The 15,490-nt window shown below is 48.7% G+C and overlaps 1 long non-coding RNA gene and 1 other non-coding gene across 2 annotated transcripts; one reads left to right on the top strand and one right to left on the bottom strand.

Moving 5' to 3' along the window:
* Positions 1 to 842: 842 nt before the first annotated feature.
* On the bottom strand, positions 843 to 4,334 carry LOC140217120 (uncharacterized). Its single transcript, XR_011893622.1, has 2 exons — positions 3,599 to 4,334; positions 843 to 1,087 (listed from the first exon to the last, which is right to left on the bottom strand). It is a non-coding gene; the product is annotated as an uncharacterized lncRNA (long non-coding RNA).
* On the top strand, positions 3,043 to 3,115 carry TRNAR-UCU (transfer RNA arginine (anticodon UCU)). Its single transcript has one exon. It is a non-coding gene; the product is annotated as a tRNA-Arg (tRNA).
* Positions 4,335 to 15,490: the final 11,156 nt, after the last annotated feature.

The raw sequence follows: 15,490 nt of genomic DNA, 5'->3' as shown, positions 1-15,490 counted from the left end.
CAATATTCTAAAACTCTCTATTCACAGCTTTGTTGCGAAGACAACAGAGCCGCAACAGGGCTCCATTGATAGAACTCGAGGACACTCGCATGCGCTACTCCCGCGTTCAGAACGCTTATCTCTACCCTGTCTGCTTTCCTTACACCTTTCGTAACATTTTTATCTTTTCATAACCTGCCCCTTTTAATCACATAACACTATCTCTGTTCTCATTTCTGGCCGCGGGATAGGCTCAGGTGACTGCGATAAAGCGAGGCGGCTGCTGCGCGCACACTACCGTGTTCTCTAGAAGTCGTGAATTTAAAGAAAAACCTTGATGTCAATGAATCAATAAATCAAAACGATATCACTACGACGCCACCGTCCAAACACTTGTTCACTGAGTCTATTCCTAGTTTGTTCGCCGCGTTCACTATGAAAGAACGCGCATTTCAGGCCACAGGACCTGGGACGTCCGTATAAAAGTCCCCAAATAAGAGTCGTTTAATAAAAGTTTATCTAGGAACTTTAGTCCCGGTACACCCGAGCGAAAGGGGTTTTCGTAGTGCCGAGGCTGTTCTCCACGAAGGTTGCTTCAGGAATGGAATGCACTGTTTGACACGTTCACGTTACCGAACTTCGTATCGTTGCTTCGCAACCTAGTCACCGTGCATGGCCACGTGGGCGAATCAGCTGTACGTGCATAAACAGCGCACAGAGATGCTCTGCAAGGTGCCGCGAAAATTGCGTTTCAAAAAACGGATCTTCGTTCTCTCACGCTGCTTCGGGAAGACCGCGCATACGAGTGCCGTCATAGGAATGTAGGCATGTCGTGCATGTCAAAAGTAAATTACCTCGCAGGTCGGAGACAGAAACATTTATTTTCATAGTCGACAGAGGCAGACCCTTACAACGGGAGCTGTCTACTACAAAACACTTACTTTCAGAGAAACGTACGTTAAAAGACAACACAGTGATGTTCACTTCACGTGTCTGTGTCATGCGCACAAAGCACTGCGCAGTGTGGACATCATGATCTCTGCTGTAGAAAGGGCCCATGTCAAACGGGTGTTGACAGTTGACAAGGCCAACCCGCAGAACACGTGAACTAAAAGAAGAAAAAAAAAAGGAGGAATAAATAAAATAAACATTTCACCTATGAGATCATCAATGTACCTATTTGTTCAGTTCCCGTATAGCCTTAGCTGCTATTTGGTGTTTATGTTTTTACGTACCCCTTCTATATAGCTATATACCAGTGTATTGCACTTTTTTGTCACAGTATTCTAACACAAGCATATATTGTTCATAAACGCTCAATTGCCACCTATGGTAATGCTCACTGGGTATGCAGGTATGCATCACTGGTATGCACATGCAGGTAAATAAATAAATAAATAAATGACACCAGAGACATGGGGCGGATAAGTAAGCAACCATTTTATTCATTCTTAGCCACACACATGATTCCAATGCATGCGTTATTTTGATATAGTAAGAGAAACCAACTTCTTTAGTCTACACAAGACTGAATGGAAAATATCCGTGTTGTCTTCCCCAACAACCAAAGAAAGCGGTAAATAATTTGCTATATCATATAAAACCAAATCGTACAAAATAAATAAATAAAATATCGAAGGAAAATAATGGCACTGACAGCAACGGGGAACTTTTCCCGCCTTTGTGGCCGAAGCAAGTTTTCATGAAGCAATAAACGCTGCACTATCAGCGAACAAACAGGCCATTCTGAACCAAGTGTATCAATCAATCAAAATGACATCCGCGTTTTGCTGGTTCCAACAGAAAAGGTTAAGTTCCTCGCATTCCGCTAATACATTTGGCTACTAAACATCGCGCTACAGATATAGTAAAAATAACAAGGCTGCTCTCGCAGCAGCAGCTCTCCGCATACCTTTACCGCTGCACACCATAACGTATTCGGGCATACACGTGGCATTTTCTTCACTTGACTTCACAGCAGCGAAATTTCTCGGAAACTGATTATGGTTAGTACGTTCGACCAAACTTGCCCAGGCGCGCAAAAAAAAAAAAAAAAAAAAAGCAGTGCTCATAGCTATGCAACAAGATGATTACTATATAATGTTGAGATACTAATCAGCCAAATCTGTATTCATCACCTTACACACGGCACGGAGTAGGCATGTGCTGCCTTCTCTACGGCGCTCATGCGTGTACCAATGCTCGAAGCAGTTCAGACGTGCTTTTGACAAGAATTGAAGTAGCAGGGAGCAAAACAACGTATGCAAATCGTGCCCTCCTGCACGATATTTTTTTAAATACTAGCGACTAAAGTCCCACTTACCGCAGTCACCGACCCACTGCTACACTTATTCGATCTAATTGTATGTAATTTTTTTTGTCCCTACTTACGGCGCATCGGAAAGCATTCACGAAGCTGTCTCTAAACTCCGTTTTCTTACTCACAGCGGCAACAGTGACAAAAATGCAACAGTATCAGATCGTTGAAACCAGAGAGAGTAACAGCAACAGCCTCCCCCTCCCATAAACAAGGTAAGCAATGGCGAGAGGACTGACACCGTTGCTGCGCATGGAGAGTGCCGAAAAGGCGTCGAACTCGATAGGCGAAACGCGCGAGACACAACAAGCCCCAAACCCCACCGGCGGCAGTGCAAGAAACGCGGCCTATCGACTGCCCGCTTCGTTAGCTGGCGAGACGCCACCGGAACTCCCGAGTCCCAGTTCGCGAAGCGTACATCGTCGTTCCTCACTCTCGCCAACCAGCACCAGCACTTCCCGCGGGGCACCCGCTTTTGGTATCGTCGCTGACCGTAGAGCCACGTAATCCTCCTCCGTGCCGTTCGAGGAGGAGCCTCAACACAGCGCAGCACATGGGCCCGCAGACCGGCGGCGTCGCTAGGCCTCGCGGGACGCCATCCGCGAAGAGAAAAAGCGCGACGGGACTCGGCTGCGAGGCGGGCGATAATCGCGACGGGTACGCGATGTGAACTTTTGGGCAACGCGCAGAAAGAAAAAGGCTGCCCGTGAATGATATGCTCTCCTACGACCGCCCCCTCCGGCCCCGTCCCTGTAGCGCAGTGGATAGCGCGTTGGACTTCTAATCCAAAGGTCCCGGGTTCGAATCCCGGCAGGGATGCATGACGTCCTTAATGTGGATTATTTTTCTTTTGTTCGGGCAGACCGCTGGCAGCGTTCTGGCGCAAGTTTTTCGACCCATTGATTAAGTGCGCGCGGAATCTGCACCAGCTCCTATTTTGCTTACGGCCTTCCACCACGCACAGGCAGAAGTCGTTAATTTTTCTTCTTTCTTTCTTCAGTTCTACCAGTTTTCTAATTAAGGCAAATGATATGTAGCATGCTTCATCGTGACAACTACACTTTTTAATAGAAATGGCGTGGAGAACCCAGTTCCGAGCGCGAGCGGTTGACGCTAATAAACGGGAAGACGAATGCACACGTAAGTCAGGCGTGTAAAATCCCTCTGGGCTGGACCAAATGTCAAGCAACAAGACTTCTACCTTCGATGTGCGTCGTTAAATCACGTCGAGCGTTAGTACAGGTGCGACAAAATGCACCGCAGCATGCATCGACGGAAACTGCTTCAATCTGTTATACCTACCTGCATGACGGAGTAGGCGCTTTTCAGGGTAACTCGGACTTTCAGTCGCCATTAAGCGCAAGCGATGTTTCCTGTCCTTGCACTTACGAGAACATCAATGGTCACCACACGCACACGAATTAACACGCCGCAGAGGAAGGGAAAAAGAAAAAAGAAAGAAAAGGAAATGAAGACGCCACAAACGGACCCCCGGTGGCCAGTGATATCGACAAATCTGAACAGGTAAAAAAGAAGGAAAAAAAAAAGTTGCCTGAAATGTTAAACTCCAAACTTGAGCTTCTACTCCATTCTTTCTCCTTCACTTCTACAAGATAACAATTTGCGGAAGTGAATGGTGGTGTATTCGAAGAAGAAGAAGCTATTGGAGTTCGAAGTTATCCAAAGTAAATCAAAACAGCGCAGATGAAAATTGAATCTGTAAAAAGAAACCCCAAGTTACCGACACGCATTGTTTCCTCCCCGCTAAATAACGGAAGCGCGAGGCAAGCGACGTCGGAATAGATCCACAGCCATTACGCCACAAGAGGCGCTTTAGTCGCAGCGCCTCCGAGATGATCGCACAATGCGCTCAGATCTCGCGGCGCCGGCCATGTTTTGGTTTCGATATCAGCAGCGGGTTTCGGTTTCGGTACTACTACCTCGTGATATTTTTCTCGTGATTCGTGCGGTTAACTACACGGATAACATCGAAAGGTGGCACCAGAGAAGACCTTGGAATGAGGCATCCTCGGATGCGCGCGTTAACTTTCTTTATGCCCCTAATAAAGGAAAATGGACTGAAACTTTCGAAATTATTCTCTCAATCTTGATATCTAGACTTGTCGAATCGGCATTTTACGTAAGACGCAAGTATTTGGCACTACCGCCGCCTTGTTCTAACACAACAATTCAAGCTTGTTTTTCTTATTTTCTTAGTCATTGTTAATATTATTACTTTTATTATTATCCCCCGATGAGCAGTATCACCATTCCAGACGAAAAGAAATATGATGACGCCCGATGAGTGGCCGCAATACGTGCCTGCCCAGGCGGTATGATCACAGCTGCGATTACGTGCCTCAAGAACACTCTGATTATCCCGTCAAAACAAACGCTGAGAAACACAAAAGGAAACAAAAGACGCGAAACGGGAGTGCGAAGTCGAGAACACAAAGTGGCGCGTTATGGCGAATCGACGTGATTCCGGGAACGCTCGATCACAGCGCGCTCGGCCATTCATCAGTGGCAACAAATGACTCTTCTACCAATACAAAGCCCGGCAAGGAACAATATCGTACCCAACAAAGTGAGAGACGACGTGCGCTTACGCCTACACCGAAGAATGAAACGAGGTAGTACGTTACTCACACCACAGATTGCAGAGCCTGCATGTAGGAGAGGCGACACACACACACACACACACACACACACACACACACACACACACACACACACACACACACACACACACACACACACACACACACACACACACACACACACACACACACACACACACACACACACACACACACACACACACACACACACACACACACACACACACACACACACACACACACACACACACACACACACACACACACACACACACACACACACACACACACACACACACACACACACACACACACACACACACACACACACACACACACACACACACACACACACACACACACACACACACACACACACACACACACACACACACACACACACACACACACACACACACACACACACACACACACACACACACACACACACACACACACACACACACACACACACACACACACACACACACACACACACACACACACACACACACACACACACACACACACACACACACACACACACACACACACACACACACACACACACACACACACACACACACACACACACACACACGCACCAAGGCCAATTCACAAGGTCGCGAAGTCGAGGCGGTTACAAACCAATGAGCAGCGACATCAATTAGGGTCCTGCGATTGAAGCGCGACTACCGTCTCACGGGGCGAAACACTATAGTTGATGAAAATTATGCATCCAATACGTCACCAATGAAAACATTGCAAGAAGTACAGACAATGTAATTAGAATTAAAAAAAAATGTGAAGTCACAGGCTGTTTTTCTCCATCCACGAATAATTATGAGCACTAAACTGTGCAGGCTTGCTTAAATTTGCTCGTTACGACGCGTGCTGAGATGTGCCGACATTGGTATTACCGTATTAAGGGGCACTGTAAATCGTTGAAACTCTCTTATACGTAGCCAATATATATATGATACATAGTCAATATATACGATATAACCTTATAAGATTTGACCAGTGACCTTATTTTGTAACTGCCTTTTCACTATTTTTTGTATGTATTCAATAATATAAAGGGACTACAGGTGGCACGCGTACTGCGCTAGTAAAAATTAATGTGCGGTTTTCGCGAATTGTTTCAATCTAATGTCGACTTTATCTTAACACCAAAATAACAGGTGTGTGTTGGTACTACGTACACATGCATATGGTACTTAGTTCAAAATTTGGGTGAACCCATTCCTATGAATTCATGGAAAACTCTCGAGGCGCACCAGTGTAATGCGTGCCGTGCGACGCGATGTAGCGGCGAATATTCTCACTTACGCTTCATTTGTGCTGTTGCGTGCTTTGTATGTGCGATGTGATGTTCGCTGGCGCAATGGCCGACTTGACGCAGCAAGTCTAGAACGGCAAATCGTTTTCTTCTTTTTCTCTTTTTCTGCGAGTAGTTGGCCGCGCCAAATTAGATGGTGCTGTCGTGCCTCCACAAGCCGCCACTGGAGTGCATATGGACTTCTATGACACCTTCACTTTGCACACACTCCCGAGTTCGCAGGCGTTACGCTCTCTCGCAAATTCCACGTTCCCAAGAATTTATCGGCAGTGTCTACACACAACACACACAGACACTCACGTATGCACCACACACATAAAGAACAAACATGCGCATGCGTACATATATATACAAGTGCGCGCACACATATACCCAAACATGCACTGCACACTACGCGCACACATCACTCGGCGAAAGCGAGATTCGTTTGACACGACCCAATTCCTGCCGACGCAGTGCATCCACGGGCTGAGTTCGATCTCTTTCGACTCGTGGAAACTGCGTGTTCGAGTGAGAAGCCGGAAGCGTGTGGTGTAACGCCAGGCCACTCGGCGATGACGGCAGGCACACGAGCGTGCACGTGCCCGTTTCTCTCCCATGCGCGAAGCGAGAAGTTCGCCTCGCTGTATATCGGCTAGCTGATCGACAACGGAATACGTGCACGCGGTGAGAAGAGAATGGCATGCCGCAGAATGACACGCGATTCAACGACACCTATACTTCATTTTTTCCCCCTTCCCGATCCGTTACACCTCTCGCGCCCGCCGAATGGTTTTGGTTACCTGCAAGCTCCAAAGAAAGAAAGCAAAAAAAGGAAAGAAAGAAAGAAAGGGAAGAGAAAGAGACGTGTAAGGCGCACGCAGTGTGTGCACCTACATCACCTACACGTGCTCCTGTCGTTTCTAGCCACAATCACTTGCCAACCAGTCGCAATGCCCTGCGGGCGTCACATTAGCCATTACTCAACGCGCCACACGACGGCTAGGTTTAGACGTGCCGTCAAACTAAATAAATTTGCGGGGTTAAACGTTCCGGAACAACGCACGGTTTACACACAAATTTCCTAAGTCCCTGTTGCAGTATCTCTATGAACCGGGCCTGCATGATTATATTTAGCTCCATTATGACGTTATGCCGCGTGAAAACCCAAGCGAAAAAAAAAAAAAAAGAGCACGGTTTACGAAGGATACCGCGTAAATAGGGGACTCCGATTTAATTTCGACCACGTGTAGTTCTATAACGGGCACAAAAATCAAAGTCCGCGAGCGTTTTTTTTTTGCGGCCGGTAGACGAACCCGCGACCTGGGGCTCAGCAGCAGAACGCCACAGTGACTATCCACCACAGGTCGTCATGGCAACATCTCGGGCATCACAGCTGACAAGTGCAAGTGCGAAGCCAAGTGACAAGACAAGTGACAAGTGCAAAGCCAGCGACGGCTCCCTCGGAGAAGGAGCCGACGCCGAGGGGTAGAAATGTTTTCAAAAATAATAATAAAAAAATTGAAGGAGATATGATGTTTCGCCTCAGGTATTACTTAAGATCATCAACCGACTGTTTTGTTGCTTATTGTCCTTACTGCATTTCTCTATAATGATACTACATGTATTGGTGTTTGCACTACACATGGTTATGGAATATGTGTTATTCATGCATTGTTGTCATTGCTCTTTATTGTATCCGAATTTGTGCCATATTGAAAGTGTATATTCCCACTGCAATATTACGCACTGGAATGCTGCGACTTGTTACTGCTCTTTGACTTTTTCTTCTTATTTTTCAGGTTCAATTAAGTATGTGCTGATCACGTTAATGCTGCAAGTGAAATAAACAAAACGTATTTTCTCCACCTCTCCCACCGACCCCGACGACAAATAAAATTGTTATTAAAAAGCAGAAATTGATCTCGAAGGCAATATACTCTTACAGTTTGCATGCTCCGGAACCGATTGCGGGAACCAGAAACACACCACCATGTTTTGACATCGCCTATATGCCAAAAAACATGGCGACCACGCCGTGCTTGCCACCTCCTGTCTAGTATGCACGGTGAGCACTTCCGCGCAGAGCGATATCGCTAACGTGTACTACACATCCAAACCAGCCCGCGAGCAATAAAAAAGAAAGTACCGCCGCTAGGGGCGAGGGGAAGGGGGAGAAAAGCTAGGAAACGGGGGGCGAGACGAGCATGTCGGGGGCGAAGAAAGCGGTTCTGAAGTGGGGCTCGCGTCTTCCGCACTGAGAGCAGTTCTGCTGCTGCTGCCGTCGGCTGCGACGGGTGAATGGGCGGTGCCCGAGTTAGCACACCCTATTGGTTCGACAGCTATAGTATATGCATATATAGAATGCGCCAACACGCATCTTGAGGAGGGGAATAACGTATGAAAAGGACAAAACGCCCGTGCCTGTATACATGTGCGAAAAGATATATGCGCACCCTCCGAAGCTCGTTTCGCTGTTTCCGTCCCGTAAGAGGAACGAGACGTTCAAGTGTCCGACATCGCAGTCCTTGGGGTCTGCTCCGACAACGCTCCCGCGTGAAGTTGGAAAGGAGGTAAACGGCCGCACACAGCGTGGATGCATTATGCAGACCCCCCAAAAAAGCACCCCCCCCCCCCCCCGAGCGTTTATATATATCTACGCCGTACACTTCCTAAAATAAACTTATCTGCATGTGACAGGCGCGATATAAGTCCTCTATAGATGACGCACCGCACAGTTCTGCTGCAAGCCCACGGCAGCAGCAGTGACTCGATGGCTATTGCATTAAAGAGCCCCATGTGACAAAAATGAAAGAGCTTAGCATAGCGGAGACGTACTACTTCGTCATTTCCGTGTCACAAAGTATTCCGATCAACTGTTCGCCTAAAAGAATGGCTGAGTTGTGACTTGGGCTTGCCGAACGTGCCGAAGGTACTTATGGCGTTTTTCACTGGTCGATTCGGAGCAGGATTTCTTGCTCCGCGGCAACGAATCCGAATTTCACTGGTCGATCTGGAGCGGTTCGCGCGTTCCACTGGTCGTTTCGGATCAACTCGCTCCGCGCCGGATCGCTCTCACTTGCTCCGCCGCCGAGGCGCGGATTCGGGCGGAAATAGCTCGCGTCACTTCCATCTTCAAGTGAAATCGGTACCCGGTTGGTACGCACAACATTGTGTTGCTTCGCAAAATGGCTGCGTTCGGTGCTGCTGCAGCGCTCGCGTTTAGCGATGAGAGCTCGGACGACAGCGATTACGAAGTGACGCAGGTGCTGTACGAAGCCTTCTATGCACGTTGTCCATGCACAATCCTTGCGGGCGCGACATGGAAATGACGGACTATGCGACTGCCACGGTCAAATTACACACGGGGGACGGCGAGTTTGGTTGCCGTGGAAACGTACAGAACGGAAGTCGGGCATGGTTTTCGGAACCGGTTCGTGCGACGCGTGCGACGTGTACGCAGACTTTCTGTGTGATCCACCGCGGAGCGTTTTTGCGCTCCGCTGGCCGATTCGGATTTGTGAAACCCGAGCGCTCGCTCGAGGATTTCGGCGGCCGCTCCAGATCGACCAGTGAAAAACGCCATTAGTATCACACAGCGCAAGATCTTCTGTGGCGCGTTATGGCTGATTACAGCGTCACAAGATGGCGCCACCGGAGTTACTGTTGCCTGAAACTTCACTCTTAGACAAAGGAACACCCTTTGGGGTGTATATTTGCCGCACAACGATAATCGTCATCTGCCTTGCTTGCGTTTCCTTTCTTGAAAACGCCGCGCCCGCTACTTTCCTGTCGGCAATGCTATGTGACGATGATAACGCACATGCCGTTCGCTACTGGGAAGTACTGGGCTCGCATCGTTAAAGAAAGGACATGCGGATAAGACAGATGACGATTGTTGTTATGTGGCAAGATACGACCCAAAGGGTGTAATTTTGTTTTAGAGTGTTCTTTTGGTATTGCAGTATGCGTCGTTAGGAGTCAGGACATCTTTCTGCGGTATATTAAAACAGTCTATCAATCAAGAGTTGATACACTATTCCTATCCGACATGGACAATTTGTGGCGACAAACGCCAACAATTGCAAGTCCACGTATTGCTTTTTTTATTATTTTTCGTGCTCCCATCACGTACACTCTAAAAACAGTTTGCACCCTTTGGGCTGTATATTTGTCTCACAACGATAATTGTCATCTGCCTTGCTTGCGTTTCCTTTCTTGAAAACTCGGCGCTGGCTACTTTCCTGTCGAGAATGCTGCGTCACACTGGTAACGCGCATGCCGTTCGTGACAAGGAAGTACCGGGCTCGTAGCGTTAAAGAAAGGAAACGCGGGCATGACAGATGACGATTATCGTTGTGGGACAAATATACACCCCAAAGGGAACAACTGTTTTTAGAGTGTACGTCCGCCCGCAGTCGTCAACCCTCAGCGCCCCCTTTGCCCTTCGCTTCCCTTTCCACGTACGTTTGCATAGTGGCAGGCGAGTTAACCTCAGGCCGGTTTCTCTGCCGTTTCCTGAATAACCTTTTATCTTTCTTGTTCAATGCATGTGGGAATCACTGATAACATCATGAAGCAGTAATATACTGCTGCTCGATTTCAACCAACACCTGAGCAGAGAGACAAGCCTCTTGTGAGCGCAGATGCGCTGTGTATGCCGGAAGGATGACCTGTAGTATACGGTAGATAGCTGGGCGAGTCGGTACATCTGCATTATTACTTATACAGCGCACACTAAAAATACGGACACAGAAGAGAGCGCTCGTGTTTCGTCGTCTGTTCTGTGTCCGTGTTTTTAGTGAGCGCTTTAAGTAACAATGCGAAAGAAGGATCACGTTGTAGCTGAACCGACAGGCGTATACCACGAAGCATGTTCGTATACGCTGACAGCTTCTGAAAGCGCATGTCATCGCGCGCGGGGGCGCGCGACGTGACCACGACGATCCAAGTCGGCTCGATGATTCACGTGCCAGTGGGGCGGCGAAAACGCAGTACATTCGCGTGAAAGAATTTGAAAGTGTTTGCACCTTTTGTTCCATATGTCGGCTGCAGGGTAATACCGGTGTCACAGGGCCGCTTTCGATCGCGATCGTGCCCGATCCGGATCGAATTTCTCGGTCGCGATTAAAATTGGTTCCTTTGCGCAAGCTGCGGGAGGGAGCCAGTCGCGGTCGAGAATTTCGATCCGGATCCGGCATGATCGCGATCGAAAGCGGCCGTGTGACACCCGTATAAGTGAAAACTATAGACGAACCATGTTGCGAAACAGGCGCGCAGCTGGAAGCCATGTTTTGTTAGCGTCAAGTAAGTTAAGCGGGATGACAATGCAAAGAAAGAACGATCGAAACAACGGCAAGAGTCCAGCGGTGTGTATTCGTCTCGGGGAAATAGTTTGATTAAATATAGGGGCGTTACGTCCCCCCCCCCCCCCCCCCCCTCCCCGAAAGAAAAAGAAACTGTCGGATGATCAGGCCCGCCGTAGTGGGGTTTGATTTCGACCTCCTGGGATTCCTTTTAAAAATGCAAGGAGGTCTAAGTACACGAGCGTTCTTGCATTTCAACCCCCACCGAAATCCAGCCGCCGCCGTGGGAATCGAACCCGCGACCTCGAGCGCAGAAGTCTAAAGGCCGCCCCACATTCAGCGTTTTCCCGGCGTTTTCTGGCGTTTTGTCACCCGGCGTCGCTCGGCGTCGACGCTGAGGCTGGCGCCAAGCCAAAAAGTCGTGCTCAAGGGACACCAGATCTCGCCGCCGCCGTCGGAAGCGGCTCGACAGCGCCGACCAATCAGCGCGCGGCAGGGCGTGGCCACGCGCCGACCGCTCGTGATGTTCACGCCGATATTGCTGCCAGTTTTCTGAAGCTTAGCCTTGTGTAATTTTTCTACACTGCCCTGAATATTTTATTTAGCGTAAAACTATGCAAAAGGCATAAATATTGCATTGAAGAATACTTATGACAGCTCTTTTCATTGACATTACACAATTAGCTTAGGAGGTTTCTGGTAAAATAAATCTGGTCACATTGTGTGACGCTGCGCTGGCGCTGGTCCGCGTGCCGCTCGTGTGGCTGGACGCCCTCTCTGGCGCCGTTCATGCGACCACGCCGGGAGACGCAACGCCAAAAAACGCCGGTAGAAACGCTGAATGTGGGGCGGCCTTAACGCCATAGCCACTAAGCTATACCGCGGCAGGTCTATGCTGTCCACGGAAGAGAGCGAAATTCCCTATCTCCTAGCCTACGCTATCGTGCTGTAATAAAGCAATGGCATCGCGCTGCAAGCAGAAAGAAACACGTCCCGCACGGATAACACGTTGCCGTACCGTTCACTTTCTTTTTTTCTCTCTAAACATTTCTTTCCTCGCCAAATAACGGGCGTTATCTACGCTATATACGGTGCACATCCCATACATACACACGCACAAACATTCTCGCGAGCGCGACACCCTCGGCGAACGCCGGATAGCGCCAAGGAAAAGTATATACGTGCTGCTACGGGGAAGGCAGGAAGGTACACTCGCGGGCTTATAAAACGAATGGCTGCGCATACGCTTATTTATATACCTGTACACAGGGGGGTGGGGGGGGGGTGGGGGGGGAGCATAAGTGCGCGCGGGAGACGCCCGCGTATATGGTGCCTTCCGCGCGCGCGATGGACGGCAACTCGCTTCCGCGTGTCTGCAGGGCCGCAAGAAACGGGGGCTGTTGTGTACATCGCTGCGCGTGCCTGCAGCTGTGCCGCTCTCGCTAATCGAATACGATGAACCGGGCCCCATTAAGGACGGGAATGCGCCGCCACTCGCTGGTCTTTCGTTTCCGCCGCGTCGACGGAATGGAAGGAACGAGCGAGACGGGTGGAGGAGAATTAAGGCTATAGGACACGTAACGGAATGCGAGCGGTGTTTAATCTGCATCGCGTTTAGACCTTCAAAACTCAAGTCCCATTCATTTGGAAGAGCAGGCCTCATTGCTTACAGATGGAGATAATGGAGATAATGAAAGGTCCCTTTATCGAACTTTATTGAACCGAAACATCAGCGTCAGTGTGACGTCACTAAATTCGGAGCGATTATCTCGTATTTGGGCTGGTTTTGGTGAAGGAAGAGTTCGTGGGTTTTGCTAAGCTTAGTATACGGTTCCCTTATGGATGCAACACAGTCTTTCTTTGCCCGTAATTATTGTAGGAAACTCTATGCCATAAACAATTAGCGGTACCGAAAACGGGGCACCTATGACGTGTTTCCAGCCTCGCAATCACTTCCGGCGCATGCGGCCCGCAAGAGCGTAGCCTTCGAGATCCAGTTTTGTTATTCGGAGGTAACAGTCGCTGGGTCGTGGATCAGTACATCAGATTTTAACGCTGTCGAGATCCACGACGCCGCGGCGAGCCGGTGGGGGAACATCAGGACGGCGTCGCCAACGGGCTTTTGTTTCTGCATTTTGTTTTATTATAATATGGTACTTGGGAGATGTTGTCGCCCTTACTTGGTGCCGGCTACTCCTTTTCCAATAGAGATTTTAAAAAATAATTAACTTAAACTCATTAAAGCTAAAAGCCAACTCCAAATCATAATAACAGAAAGCCCAGTCACATGAGCACACTATTTGCCCATTAAAACAGAACGTCAACTCCAAATAATAACACAATGTCCAGTCACATAAGCACACTAATGCCACACTAAAACTGAATATCAACTCAGAAACACAGCAACACAAAGTCCAGTCCCATAGGTGCTCTAAAGTAAACAAGAAGTCTGGTTACATAACTATACTAAAATCAGGGCATATAAGAAAGCACGCATTATATTCAAATGAAGGTTGTTACGTCTCAACACCACCAAGGGTGTTAATTGAACGTTTGCCACGTGTCAAACCACCGCACCTCCTATCCAGACGTCAATGCGGCGTGGACAACGCCTACAAGCGCTCACCCCGCCATTACCTGGAAACCGGAGAAAAGAATGAACGGGAGGGAGCCTCGACAACGACTGGATAGGCGCAGTTAATTAGATGAGTCAAATCACCACCCATCCTTCGGCACTTACCCAGCCATCAAGACAGCGTGTAAACCGGCTGTTGCAGGATTCCACGAAGGGCCCTCAGCCCGCCCTTCACCTAGCAGTATTCCTTGGAGACTGAGCGAAGGACGGGGTGGGCAACAACGAACGAACCAGGTGTCGCCGGATGGTTTTTCTTCCACACATTTCAAACCAGTTTCTTCGAGGCGGAGTTACTGCGGGTTATGAATAGCATGAGGGTGGTATCGCAACGGAGTCGACGATGGTGATTTGCTGCTGGACAAACTTCAAATTCCCTAATCGACTCGAATAGGGAAGACGACGGGATTGAAAGCAGATACTTTCGAGAGTGAGGACAGAGGGTCCTGATGTGAACCGAGATGTTTAACTTGCTCCTGAGTGACTGGAGCCATACAACCAAGCTAAATAAACTTTTTTTCCTTCATTTCCTACAACCTGACGTAGTAGTCGATGGTCGATGGTGGATTCCATACCCTGAATGCCACCCTAGCCGCAACAAGGTACATTATTCCAGGCATTGAATTGGCCAAAGTCGGGTTAAAAAAATCCCATAGAATGAGCGTATCGCATTTAAACACTCTACTCAATAGTTTCCGAGAATACTGCTCGCTTCAAGGAATCTCCGAAGGGCCAGTAACGCTCGTTTTTGAAATGAGTATTTTGGCCAAGGACCTAAGATGTTCCCGAGACTGAAAGGCCTGCGGTCTAATGTAACTAAATCACGTGTCTGTGTCGTGTCGCGGACATTCTACCAGAAGAAGCTGTTCATCCTCATCGGCGTGGCCACAAGTGCATTCCGGAATATCATCAGCTCTTGAAATTTTATGTAGGAAGTGTTTTGTGTACACGGTACCCAGCTGCGTTTTATTCTAGCTAACGAACCAAGACTGCTCTCGCAGCAAGAGTGAGCGCAGCTCAATATTTGCCGCTATATATTGCCATATACAAGGGCTCTGGAGCAGCAAACAGACCACTATTGCTGTCAGCGCTCGTTTGTTATGCCAGAGAGGACACGAAAACGGGAAAGGCGCGGACAAAGCTGTCTCAATATCGCCGCACAAGTTGCCCGTGACGTCACAGATTCTGGCACTGTGCCAAAATCTATGTCTGGGATACTGCGTGCCAAAACCACGATCTGATTATGAGGCACACCGTATACTGCATGGGAGACTCCGTATTAATTTGGCCATCCGGGGTTCTCTAACGATCATC

Source organism: Dermacentor andersoni, chromosome 4, assembly GCF_023375885.2.
Source record: "Dermacentor andersoni chromosome 4, qqDerAnde1_hic_scaffold, whole genome shotgun sequence".
In the NCBI taxonomy this organism is placed as follows: domain Eukaryota; kingdom Metazoa; phylum Arthropoda; class Arachnida; order Ixodida; family Ixodidae; genus Dermacentor; species Dermacentor andersoni.
Note: the sequence above shows the minus strand (reverse complement) of the source record. Positions and strands in the feature narration are given on the sequence as shown.